Genomic DNA, 13,010 nt, shown 5'->3' on the forward strand with positions numbered 1-13,010 from the left:
AAGAACTGTCTTAGTGAAAGGCTTATTGAGGGGAAAACTGTAACTCTGAGAGATGATTTCACAGAACACAAAGAAGTTTATCAGAAAGCTTCTTTCTCTTTCTTATCGGAGGATATTTCCTTTGGCGTATTGTCTTCAAAGGGATCCGAAATATCTGTCCTCAGATTCCACATAAATAAGGCTAGCAAAGAGATCCACGAAATACAGACGTAACTATCTGAGATGAATTAACAGAACACTAAGCAGTTTCTCAGAAAGCTTCTTTCCAGTTTTGATCTGAGGATATTTCCTTTTTCACCATAGCCCTCCAAGGACTTGCAAATATCACTTTCCCAATTCCACAAGAACTATTTTAGCGAAAGACTTCTTGAGGGGAAAGCTGTAACTCTGTGAGATGATGTCACAGAACACAAAGAAGTTTCTTCGAAAGCTTCTTTCTCTTTGTTATCGGAGGATATTTCCTTTGTCCCTATAGTCTTCAAAGGGATCCGAAATATCTGTTCTCAGATTCCACAGAAATAAGGCTAGCAAAGAGATCCACGAAATACAGATTTAACACTGTGAGATAAATTAACAGAACACTAAACAGTTTCTCAGAAAGCTTGTTTCCAGATTTCAACTGAGGATATTTCCTTTTTCACCATGGCCCACTATGGGCTTCCAAATATCACTTTGCCAATTCCACAAGAACTGTCTTAGCGAAAGGCTTCTTGAGGGGAAAGCTGTAACTCGGTGAGATGATGTCACATAACACAAAGAAGTTTCCTAGAAAGCTTCTTTCTCTTTGTTATCGGAGGATATTTCCTTTGGCCCTATAGTCTTCAAAGGGATCCGAAATATCTGTTCTCAGATTCCACAGAAATAAGGCTAGCAAGGAGATCCACGAAATACAGATGTAACTCTGTGAGATGAATTAACAGAACACTAAGCAGTTTCTCAGAAAGCTTCTTTCCAGATTTCATGTGCTGATATTTCCTTTTTCACCGTAGCACTCTATGGGGTTCCAAATATCACTTCACCAATTCCACAAGAACTGTCTTAGCAAAAGGCTTCTTGAGAGGAAAGCTGTAACTCCGTGAGATGATGTCACAGAACACAAAAAAGTTTCTCAGAAAGCTTCTTTCTCTTTGTTATCGGAGGATATTTCCTTTGACCCTACAGTCTTCAAAGGGATCCGAAATATCTGTTCTCAGATTCCGCAGAAAGAAGGCTAGCAAAGAGATCCACAAAATACAGATGTAACTCGGCGAGATGATTTAACAGAACACTAAGCAGTTTCTCAGAAAGATTCCTTACACATTTCATCTGAGGATATTTCCTTTTTCACCGTAGCCCTCTATGGGCTTCCAAATATCACTTTGCCAATTCCACAAGAACAGTCTTAGCCAAAGGCTTCTTGAGTGGAAAGCTGTAACTCTGTGAGATGATGTCACAGAACACAAAGAAGTTTCTCAGAAATCTTCTTTCTCTTTGTTTTCGGAGGATATTTCCTTTGGCCCTATAGTCTTCAAAGGGATCCGAAATATCTGTTCTCAGATTCCACAGAAATAAGGCTAGCAAAGAGATCCACGAAATACAGATGTAACACTGTGAGATGAATTAACACAACACTAAGCAGTTTCTCAGAAAGCTTCTTTCAGATTTCATGTGCGGATATTTCCTTTTTCACCATAGCCCTCTATGGGCTTCCAAATATCACTTTGCCAATTCCACAAGAACTGTCTTAGCGAAAGGATTCTTGAGGGGAAAGCTGTAACTCTGTGAGGTGATTTCACAGAACACAAAGAAGTTTCTCAAAAAGCTTCTTTCTCTTTGTTATCGGAGGATATTTCCTTTGGCCCTATAGTCTTCAAAGAGAACCGAAATATCTGTTCTCAGATTCCACACCAACAAGGCTAGCAAAGAGATCCACGAAATACAGATGTAACTCTGCGAGATGAATTAACAAAACACTAAGCAGTTTCTCAGAAAGTTTATTTCCAGATTTCATGTGAGGATATTTCCTTTTCACCATAGCCCTCTATGCGCTTCCAAATATCACTTTGCAAATTCCACAAGAACTATCTTAGCGAAAGGCTTCTTGAGGGGAAAGCTGAAACTCTGGGAGATGATTTCACAGAACACAGAGAAGTTTCTCAGAAAGCTTCTTTCTCTTTGTTATAGGAGGATATTCCCTTTGGCTCTATAGTCTTCAAAGGGATCCGAAATATCTGTTCTCAGATTCCACAGAAATAAGGCTAGCAAAGAGATCCACGAAATACAGATGTAACTGTGTGAGATGAATTAACAGAACACTTAGCAGTTTCTCAGAAAGCTTCTTTCCAGATTTCATCTTAGGATATTTCCTTTTTCACCTTAGCCCTCTATGGGCTTCCAAATATCACTTTGCCAATTCCACAAGAACTGTCTTAGCGAAAGGCTTCTTGAGGGGAAAGCTGTAACACTGTGAGGTGATTTCACAGAACACAAAGAAGTTTCTCAAAAAGCTTCTTTCTCTTTGTTATCGGAGGATATTTCCTTTGGCCCTATAGTCTTCAAAGGGAACCAAAATATCTGTTCTCAGATTCCACAGCAACAAGGCTAGCAAAGAGATCCACGAAATACAGATGTAACTCTGTGAGATGAATTAACAGAACACTAAGCAGTTTCTCAGAAAGCTTCTTTCCAGATTTCATCTTAGGATAATTCCTTTTTCACCGTAGACCTCTATAGGCTTCCAAATATCACTTTGCCAATTCCACAAGAACTGTCTTAGCGAAAGGCTTCTTGAGGGGAAAGCTATAACTCTGTGAGATGAATTCACAGAACACAAAGAAGTTTCTCAGAAAGCTTCTTTCTCTTTGTTATCGGAGGGTATTTCCTTTGGCCCTATACTCTTCAAAGGGATACGAAATATCTGTTCTCAGATTCCACAGACATAAGGCTAGAAAAAAGATCCACGTAATAGAGATGTAACACTGTGAGATGAATTAACAGAACACTTAGCAGTTTCTGAGAAAGCTTCTTTCCTGATTTCATCTGAGGATAGTTCCTTTTTCACCATAGCCCTCTATGGGCTTCCAAATATCAATTGCCAATTCCACAAAACTGTCTTAGCGAGCGGCTTCTTGAGGCGAAAGCTGTAACTCTGTGAGATGATGTCACTGAACAAAAGAAATTTATCAGAAAGCTTCTTTCTCTTTTTTATCGGAGGATATTTATTTTGGCAATATAGTCTTCAAACGGATCCGAAATATCTGTTCTCAGATTCCACAGAAATAAGGCCTACAAAGAGATCCACGAAATACCGATGTAACTCTGTGAGTGGAAGTCACACTTCACAAAGCAGTTTCTCAGAAAGCTTCTTTCCAGTTTTTCTCTGAGGATATTTTCTTTTTCACCCTAGCCCTCTGTGGGCTTTCTTTTTTTTTTTTTTTTTTAATTTATTTATTATTATTGTACTTTAAGTTGTAGGGTACATGTGCATAACGTGCAGGTTTGTTACATATGTATTCTTGTTCCATGTTGGTGTGCTGCACCCATCAACTCATCATTTACATCAGGTATAATTCCCAATGCAATCCCTCCGCCCTCCGCCCTCCCCATGATAGGCCCCTGTGTCTGATGTTCCCCTTCCTGAGTCCAACTGATCTCATTGTTCAGTTCCCACCTGTGAGTGAGAACATGCGGTGTTTGGTTTTCTGTTCTTGTGATAGTTTGCTAAGAATGATGGTTTCCATCTGCATCCATGTCCCTACGAAGGACGCAAACTCATCCTTTTTGATGGCTGCATAGTATTCCATGGTGTATATGTGCCACATTTTCTTAATCCAACCTGTCACTGATGGACATTTGGGTTGATTCCAAGTCTTTGCTATTGTGAATAGTGCCGCAATAAACATATGTGTGCATGTGTCTTTATAGCAGCATAATTTATAATCCTTTGGGTATATACAAAGTAATGGGATGGCTGGGTCATATGGTACATCTAGTTCTAGATCCTTGAGGAATCGCCATACTGTTTTCCATAATGGTTGAACTAGTTTACAATCCCACCAACAGTGTAAAAGTGTTCATATTTCTCCACATCCTATCCAGCACCTGGTGTTTCCTGACTTTTTAATGATCGCCATTCTAACTGGTGTGAGAAGGTATCTCATTGTGGTTTTGATTTGCATATCTCTGATGGCTTTCAAATATCACTTTGCAAACTCCACAAGAACAGGCTTAGCGAGCGGCTTCTTGAGGGGAAAGCTGTAACTCTGTGAGATGAATTAACAGAACACTAAGCAGTTTCTCAGAAAGCTTCTTTTCAGATTTCAACTCAGGATATTTCCTTTTTCACCATAGCCCTCTATAGGCTTCCAAATATCACTTTACAAATTCCACAAGAACTGTCTTAGCGAAAGGCTTCTTGAGGGGAAAGCTGTAACTCTGTGAGATGATTTCACAGAACACAAAGAAGTTTCTCAGAAAGCTTCTTTCTCTTTGTTATCGGAGGATATTTCCTTGGGTCCTATACTCTTCAAAGGGATCCGAAATATCTGTTCTCAGATTCCACTGAAAAAAGGCGAGCTAAGAGATCAACGAAATAGAGATAACTCTGTGAGTGGAAGTCACACATCACAAAGCAGTTTCTCAGAAATATTCTTTCCAGTTTTTCTCTGAGGATATTTTCTTTTTCACCGTAGCCCTCTATGGGCTTCCAAATATCACTTTGCGAATTCTACAAGAACAGGCGTAGCGAACGACTTCTTGAGGGGAAAGCTGTAACTCTGTGAGATGAATTAACAGAACAATAAGCAGTTTCTCAAAAAGTTTCTTTCCAGGTTTCATCTGTGGATATTTCCCTTTTCACCATACCCCTCTACGAGCTTCCAAATATCACTTTGCAATTCCACAAGAACTGTCTTGGCGAAAGGCTAGTTGTGGGGAAAGCTGTAACTCTGGGAGATCATTTCACAGAACCCAAAGAAGTTTCTCAGAAAGCTTCTTTCTCTTTGTTATCAGAGGATGTTTCCCTTGGCCCTAGAGTCTTCAAAGGGATCCGAAATCTCTGTTCTCTGATTCCACAGAAATAAGGCTAGCAAAGAGATCCACGAAATGCACATATAACTCTATGAGTGGAAGTCACACATCACAAAGCAGTTTCTCAGAAAGCTTCTTTCCAGTTTTTCTCTGAGGATATTTTCTTTTTCACCATAGCCCTCTTAGGGCTTCCAAATATCACATTGCGATCTCCACAAGAACAGGCTTAGCGAGCGGCTTCTTGAGGGGAAAGCTGTAACTCTGTGAGATGAATTAACAGAACACTAAGCAGTTTCTCAGAAAGCTTCTTTCCAGATTTCATCTGAGGATATTTCCCTTTTCACCATAGCCCTCTAAGGGCTTCCAAATATCACTTTGCAAATTCCACAAGTACTGTCTTAGCGAAAGGCTTCTTGAGGGGAAAGCTGTAACTCTGTGAGATGATGTCAAAGAACACAAAGAAGTTTCTCAGAAAGCTTCTTTCTCTTTGTTATTGGAGGATATTTCCTTTGGCCCTATAGTCTTCAAAGGGATCCGAAATATCTGCTCTAAGATTCCACAGAAATAAGGCTAGCAAAGAGATCCACGAAATACAGATGTAACTCTGTGAGATGAATTAACAGAACACTAAGAAGTTTCTCAAAAAGCTTCTTTCCAGATTTCATCTGAGGATATTTCCTATTGCACCATAGCCCTCTATGGGCTTCTAAATATCACTTTGCCAATCCAACAAGAACTGTCTTAGTGAAAGGCTTATTGAGGGGAAAACTGTAACTCTGAGAGATGATTTCACAGAACACAAAGAAGTTTATCAGAAAGCTTCTTTCTCTTTCTTATCGGAGGATATTTCCTTTGGCGTATTGTCTTCAAAGGGATCCGAAATATCTGTCCTCAGATTCCACATAAATAAGGCTGGCAAAGAGATCCACGAAATACAGACGTAACTATCTGAGATGAATTAACAGAACACTAAGCAGTTTCTCAGAAAGCTTCTTTCCAGTTTTGATCTGAGGATATTTCCTTTTTCACCATAGCCCTCCAAGGACTTGCAAATATCACTTTCCCAATTCCACAAGAACTATCTTAGCGAAAGACTTCTTGAGGGGAAAGCTGTAACTCTGTGAGATGATGTCACAGAACACAAAGAAGTTTCTTCGAAAGCTTCTTTCTCTTTGTTATCGGAGGATATTTCCTTTGTCCCTATAGTCTTCAAAGGGATCCGAAATATCTGTTCTCAGATTCCACAGAAATAAGGCTAGCAAAGAGATCCACGAAATACAGATTTAACACTGTGAGATAAATTAACAGAACACTAAACAGTTTCTCAGAAAGCTTGTTTCCAGATTTCAACTGAGGATATTTCCTTTTTCACCATGGCCCACTATGGGCTTCCAAATATCACTTTGCCAATTCCACAAGAACTGTCTTAGCGAAAGGCTTCTTGAGGGAAAAGCTGTAACTCGGTGAGATGATGTCACATAACACAAAGAAGTTTCCTAGAAAGCTTCTTTCTCTTTGTTATCGGAGGATATTTCCTTTGGCCCTATAGTCTTCAAAGGGATCCGAAATATCTGTTCTCAGATTCCACAGAAATAAGGCTAGCAAAGAGATCCACGAAATACAGATGTAACTCTGTGAGATGAATTAACAGAACACTAAGCAGTTTCTCAGAAAGCTTCTTTCCAGATTTCATGTGCTGATATTTCCTTTTTCACCGTAGCACTCTATGGGGTTCCAAATATCACTTCACCAATTCCACAAGAACTGTCTTAGCAAAAGGCTTCTTGAGAGGAAAGCTGTAACTCCGTGAGATGATGTCACAGAACACAAAAAAGTTTCTCAGAAAGCTTCTTTCTCTTTGTTATCGGAGGATATTTCCTTTGACCCTACAGTCTTCAAAGGGATCCGAAATATCTGTTCTCAGATTCCGCAGAAAGAAGGCTAGCAAAGAGATCCACAAAATACAGATGTAACTCGGCGAGATGATTTAACAGAACACTGAGCAGTTTCTCAGAAAGATTCTTTACACATTTCATCTGAGGATATTTCCTTTTTCACCGTAGCCCTCTATGGGCTTCCAAATATCACTTTGCCAATTCCACAAGAACAGTCTTAGCCAAAGGCTTCTTGAGTGGAAAGCTGTAACTCTGTGAGATGATGTCACAGAACACAAAGAAGTTTCTCAGAAAGCTTCTTTCTCTTTGTTTTCGGAGGATATTTCCTTTGGCCCTATAATCTTCAAAGGGATCCGAAATATCTGTTCTCAGATTCCACAGAAATAAGGCTAGCAAAGAGATCCACGAAATACAGATGTAACACTGTGAGATGAATTAACACAACACTAAGCAGTTTCTCAGAAAGCTTCTTTCAGATTTCATGTGCGGATATTTCCTTTTTCACCATCGCCCTCTATGGGCTTCCAAATATCACTTTGCCAATTCCACAAGAACTGTCTTAGCGAAAGGATTCTTGAAGGGAAAGCTGTAACTCTGTGAGGTGATTTCACAGAACACAAAGAAGTTTCTCAAAAAGCTTCTTTCTCTTTGTTATCGGAGGATATTTCCTTTGGCCCTATAGTCTTCAAAGAGAACCGAAATATCTGTTCTCAGATTCCACACCAACAAGGCTAGCAAAGAGATCCAAGAAATACAGATGTAACTCTGTGAGATGAATTAACAGAACACTAAGCAGTTTCTCAGAAAGCTTCTTTCCAGATTTCATCTTAGGATAATTCCTTTTTCACCATAGACCTCTATAGGTTTCCAAATATCACTTTGCCAATTCCACAAGAACTGTCTTAGCGAAAGGATTCTTGAGGGGAAAGCTGTAACTCTGTGAGGTGATTTCACAGAACACAAAGAAGTTTCTCAGAAAGCTTCTTTCTCTTTGTTATCGGAGGATATTTCCTTTGGCCCTATAGTCTTCAAAGGGAACCAAAATATCTGTTCTCAGATTCCACAGCAACAAGGCTAGCAAAGAGATCCACGAAATACAGATGTAACTCTGTGAGATGAATTAACAGAACACTAAGTAGTTTCTCAGAAAGCTTCTTTCCAGATTTCATCTTAGGATAATTCCTTTTTCACCGTAGACCTCTATAGGCTTCCAAATATCACTTTGCCAATTCCACAAGAACTGTCTTAGCGAAAGGCTTCTTGAGGGGAAAGCTGTAACTCTGTGAGAGGATTTCACAGGACACAAAGAAGTTTCTCAGAAACCTTCTTTCTTTTTGTTATCGGAGGATATTTCCTTCGGCCCTATAGTCTTCAAAAAGATCCGAAATATCTGTTTTCAGATTCCACAGAAATAAGGCTAGCAAAGAGATCCACGAAATACAGATGTAACTCTGTGAGATGAATTAACAGAACACTAAGCAGTTTCTCAGAAAGTTTATTTCCAGATTTCATCTGAGGATATTTCCTTTTTCACCTTAGCCCTCTAAGGGCTTCCAAATATCACTTTGCCAATTCCACAAGAACTGTCTTACCGAAAGGCTTCTTGAACGAAAAGCTGAAACTCTGTGAGATGATGTCAGAGATCACAAGGAAGTTTCTCGGAAAGCTTGTTTTATTTTGTTATCGGAGGATATTTCCTTTGGCCCTATAGTCTTCAAAGGGATCCGAAATATCTGTTCTCAGATTCCACAGAAATAAGTCTAGCAAAGAGATCCATGAAATACAGATGTAACACTGTGAGATGAATTAAAAGAACACTAAGCAGTTTCTCAGAAACCTTCTTTCCAGATTTCATCTGAGGATATTTCCTTTTTTAACCACAACCCTCTATGGGCTTCCAAATATCACTTTGCCAATTCCACAAGAACTGTCTTAGCGAAAATCTTCTAGAGGGGAAAGCTGTAACTCTGTGAGATGATATCACAGAACACAAAGAAGTTTCTCAGAAAGCTTCTTTATCTTTGTTATCGGAAGATATTTCCTTTGGCCCTATAGTCTTCACAGGGATCCGAAATATCTGTTCTCAGATTTCACAGAAATAAAGCTAGCAAAGAGATCCACGAAATACAGATGTAACTCTGTGAGATGAATTAACAGAACACCAAGCAGTTTCTGAGAAAGCTTCTTTCCAGATTTCATCAAAGGATATTTCCTTTTTCACCAGAAACCTCTATGGGCTTCCAAATATCACTTTGCCAATTCCACAGGAACTGTCTTAGGGAAAGGCTTCTTGAGGGGAAAGCTGTAACTGTGTGAAATGATGTCTTAGAACACAAAGAAGTTTCTCAGAAAGCTTCTTTCTCTTTGTTATCGGAGGATATTTCCTTTCGCCCTATAGTCTTCAAAGGGATCCGAAATATCTGTTCTCAGATTCCGCAGAAATAAGGCTAGCAAAGAGGTCCACGAAATACAGATGTAACTCGGCGAGATGATTTAACAGAAAACTAAGCAATTTCTCAGAAAGATTCTTTTCAGATTTCATCTGAGGATATTTCCTTTTTCACCGTAGCCCTCTAGGGGCTTCCAAATATCACTTTGCCAATTCCACAAGAACAGTCTTAGCCAAAGGCTTCTTGAGTGGAAAGCTGTAACTCTGTGAGATGATGTCACAGAACACAAAGAAGTTTCTCAGAAAGCTTCTTTCTCTTTGTTTTCGGAGGATATTTCCTTTGGCCCTATAGTCTTCAAAGGGATCCGAAATATCTGTTCTCAGATTCCACAGAAATAAGGCCAGCAAAGAGATCCACGAAATACAGATGTAACACTGTGAGATGAATTAACACAACACTAAGCAGTTTCTCAGAAAGCTTCTTTCAGATTTCATGTGCGGATATTTCCTTTTTCACCATAGCCCTCTATGGGCTTCCAAATATCACTTTGCCAATTCCACAAGAACTGTCTTAGCGAAAGGATTCTTGAGGGGAAAGCTGTAACTCTGTGAGGTGATTTCACAGAACACAAAGAAGTTTCTCAAAAAGCTTCTTTCTCTTTGTTATCGGAGGATATTTCCTTTGGCCCTATAGTCTTCAAAGAGAACCGAAATATCTGTTCTCAGATTCCACACCAACAAGGCTAGCAAAGAGATCCACGAAATACAGATGTAACTCTGCGAGATGAATTAACAAAACACTAAGCAGTTTCTCAGAAAGTTTATTTCCAGATTTCATGTGAGGATATTTCCTTTTCACCATAGCCCTCTATGCGCTTCCAAATATCTCTTTGCAAATTCCACAAGAACTATCTTAGCGAAAGGCTTCTTGAGGGGAAAGCTGAAACTCTGGGAGATGATTTCACAGAACACAGAGAAGTTTCTCAGAAAGCTTCTTTCTCTTTGTTATAGGAGGATATTCCCTTTGGCTCTATAGTCTTCAAAGGGATCCGAAATATCTGTTCTCAGATTCCACAGAAATAAGGCTAGCAAAGAGATCCACGAAATACAGATGTAACTGTGTGAGATGAATTAACAGAACACTTAGCAGTTTCTCAGAAAGCTTCTTTCCAGATTTCATCTGAGGATATTTCCTTTTTCACCTTAGCCCTCTATGGGCTTCCAAATATCACTTTGCCAATTCCACAAGAACTGTCTTAGCGAAAGGCTTCTTGAGGGGAAAGCTGTAACTCTGTGAGGTGATTTCACAGAACACAAAGAAGTTTCTCAAAAAGCTTTTTTATCTTTGTTATCGGAGGATATTTCCTTTGGCCCTATAGTCTTCAAAGAGAACCGAAATATCTGTTCTCAGATTCCACATCAACAAGGCTAGCAAAGAGATCCACGAAATACAGATGTAACTCTGTGAGATGAATTAACAGAACACTAAGCAGTTTCTCAGAAAGCTTCTTTCCAGATTTCATCTTAGGATAATTCCTTTTTCACCATAGACCTCTATAGGCTTCCAAATATCACTTTGCCAATTCCACAAGAACTGTCTTAGCGAAAGGCTTCTTGAGGGGAAAGCTGTAACTCTGTGAGGTGATTTCACAGAACACAAAGAAGTTTCTCAGAAAGCTTCTTTCTCTTTGTTATCGGAGGATATTTCCTTTGGCCCTATAGTCTTCAAAGGGAACCAAAATATCTGTTCTCAGATTCCACAGCAACAAGGCTAGCAAAGAGATCCACGAAATACAGATGTAACTCTGTGAGATGAATTAACAGAACACTAAGCAGTTTCTCAGAAAGCTTCTTTCCAGATTTCATCTTAGGATAATTCCTTTTTCACCGTAGACCTCTATAGGCTTCCAAATATCACTTTGCCAATTCCACAAGAACTGTCTTAGCGAAAGGCTTCTTGAGGGGAAAGCTGTAACTCTGTGAGATGAATTCACAGAACACAAAGAAGTTTCTCAGAAAGCTTCTTTCTCTTTGTTATCGGAGGGTATTTCCTTTGGCCCTATACTCTTCAAAGGGTTACGAAATATCTGTTCTCAGATTCCACAGAAATAAGGCTAGAAAAAAGATCCACGTAATAGAGATGTAACACTGTGAGATGTATTAACAGAACACTTAGCAGTTTCTGAGAAAGCTTCTTTCCTGATTTCATCTGAGGATAGTTCCTTTTTCACCATAGCCCTCTATGGGCTTCCAAATATCAATTGCCAATTCCACAAGAACTGTCTTAGCGAGCGGCTTCTTGAGGCGAAAGCTGTAACTCTGTGAGATGATGTCACTGAACAAAAGAAATTTATCAGAAAGCTTCTTTCTCTTTTTTATCGGAGGATATTTATTTTGGCAATATAGTCTTCAAACGGATCCGAAATATCTGTTCTCAGATTCCACAGAAATAAGGCCTACAAAGAGATCCACGAAATACCGATGTAACTCTGTGAGTGGAAGTCACACTTCACAAAGCAGTTTCTCAGAAAGCTTCTTTCCAGTTTTTCTCTGAGGATATTTTCTTTTTCACCCTAGCCCTCTGTGGGCTTTCTTTTTTTTTTTTTTTTAATTTATTTATTATTATTATACTTTAAGTTGTAGGGTACATGTGCATAATGTGCAGGTTTGTTACATATGTATTCTTGTTCCATGTTGGTGTGCTGCACCCATCAACTCATCATTTACATCAGGTATAATTCCCAATGCAATCCCTCCGCCCTCCGCCCTCCCCATGATAGGCCCCTGTGTCTGATGTTCCCCTTCCTGAGTCCAACAGATCTCATTGTTCAGTTCCCACCTGTGAGTGAGAACATGCGGTGTTTGGTTTTCTGTTCTTGTGATAGTTTGCTAAGAATGATGGTTTCCATCTGCATCCATGTCCCTACGAAGGACGCAAACTCATCCTTTTTGATGGCTGCATAGTATTCCATGGTGTATATGTGCCACATTTTCTTAATCCAACCTGTCACTGATGGACATTTGGGTTGATTCCAAGTCTTTGCTATTGTGAATAGTGCCGCAATAAACATATGTGTGCATGTGTCTTTATAGCAGCATAATTTATAATCCTTTGGGTATATACAAAGTAATGGGATGGCTGGGTCATATGGTACATCTAGTTCTAGATCCTTGAGGAATCGCCATACTGTTTTCCATAATGGTTGAACTAGTTTACAATCCCACCAACAGTGTAAAAGTGTTCCTATTTCTCCACATCCTATCCAGCACCTGTTGTTTCCTGACTTTTTAATGATCGCCATTCTAACTGGTGTGAGAAGGTATCTCATTGTGGTTTTGATTTGCATATCTCTGATGGCTTTCAAATATCACTTTGCAAACTCCACAAGAACAGGCTTAGCGAGCGGCTTCTTGAGGGGAAAGCTGTAACTCTGTGAGATGAATTAACAGAACACTAAGCAGTTTCTCAGAAAGCTTCTTTTCAGATTTCAACTCAGGATATTTCCTTTTTCACCATAGCCCTCTATGGGCTTCCAAATATCACTTTGCAAATTCCACAAGAACTGTCTTAGCGAAAGGCTTCTTGAGGGGAAAGCTGTAACTCTGTGAGATGATTTCACAGAACACAAAGAAGTTTCTCAGAAAGCTTCTTTCTCTTTTTTATCGGAGGATATTTCCTTGGGTCCTATACTCTTCAAAGGGATCCGAAATATCTGTTC

The sequence above is a fragment of the Macaca mulatta genome, chromosome 7 (assembly GCF_049350105.2).
Source record: "Macaca mulatta isolate MMU2019108-1 chromosome 7, T2T-MMU8v2.0, whole genome shotgun sequence".
Classification (NCBI taxonomy): domain Eukaryota; kingdom Metazoa; phylum Chordata; class Mammalia; order Primates; family Cercopithecidae; genus Macaca; species Macaca mulatta.